Source organism: Elephantulus edwardii, unplaced genomic scaffold (genome assembly GCF_000299155.1).
Source record: "Elephantulus edwardii isolate Elephantulus edwardi_28Jun2011 unplaced genomic scaffold, EleEdw1.0 scaffold00110, whole genome shotgun sequence".
In the NCBI taxonomy this organism is placed as follows: domain Eukaryota; kingdom Metazoa; phylum Chordata; class Mammalia; order Macroscelidea; family Macroscelididae; genus Elephantulus; species Elephantulus edwardii.
In genome coordinates, this window is record NW_006399860.1 from 6,843,345 (window position 1) to 6,844,646 (window position 1,302).

Below are 1,302 nucleotides of genomic sequence, written 5' to 3' on the forward strand. Positions count from 1 at the left end.
CCCACCACCTTTCACAGCATCCTGTCCTTCTCCAGGGAATAGCCCCTCCTAGCAACATGTCCAAAGTATGTGAATTAAAGTGTCATCATTCTTGCCTCCAAAGAGTACTCTAGCTGCACCCTCTTAAAGACATTTGTTTGTTCTTTTGGCCATCCATGGGATGTTCGGTATTCTTCTTCAACACCACTGCTCAAATGCATCAATTGTTCTTCTGTTATCCTCATTGACTATCCAGCTCTCAGATACATAGCAAGTGATCAGAAAGACTATGATCTGAATCAGATGCACCTTAGTCCTCAGTAATTTGGAGAGGTTCCTAAGTGCATATTTTCCCAGTGCAACATGTCTTCTTATTTCCTGACTGCTGGCACTAAAAGTTTTAATTGTGGATCCAAGTAAGAAGAAATTGCTGGATGGACAATCTCCTCCCATGCAATTAACTGCCTCTGAAAATCCATCAGAGGGTCAAGTATGGGTCATTTCCAACTCTACAATGCACAACAACATACTATATATGTAACATTTCTGAAAAGAAGAACTTATAATTACATGTATTCTGTTATATGTGCACAAATTTATCCTTAAATGAATTTAAAAGGAAAACCCAATAACCTTATTTCTCAGGTGATATGTACCCAATCGACTGAAAAACATAAAAAAGTTGGAAAACAATTTCTTATAATCATTTTGGCAATTACCATTTTGAATTGTGAAACTTGCTTGAAAATGCAAAAAAGAAAAAAGTTTCATGATTTATTTAGAGAGGTTTCTTTTTTAACAACAATCTTTACCTTATTTCTTATTTTAGTATACATTAGTTTCAGAAATATTGAAACACAAAGTAATAGTAAGGTGACTATTGTAAGGCAGAGTACTTTTGAAGTTCACTTGAATTTTTAACATCTTTATTTGTGCATGTTATATTAATAATCTTTTTTTCAAGATTTTCTAAATTTAATGAGCTCTGGTGGCCTAGTGGTAAGAAGCTGCACTGCAACTCCAGAGATAGGTGGTTCGAATCCACCAGATAGATGCTTTGCCGGAGGAGAAGCAATTTCCTCCTGAACCAGTCAGATTCGATTTGACAGTAAACACACAAAATAATAAAATAAATAAAAATTTAAAAAATTTCTAAATCTGACACATTTATCACAACTTAAAATTCAGATATAATAATCACTACCTAATAGAATTGATGCCTTTGAGCTGTGGTACTGGAGAAGAGTATTGAGAATACCATGGACTGTTAGGAAAACAAACAGATTTGTCCTGGAAAGGGTTAAACCGGGTGGCTCCTTGGAG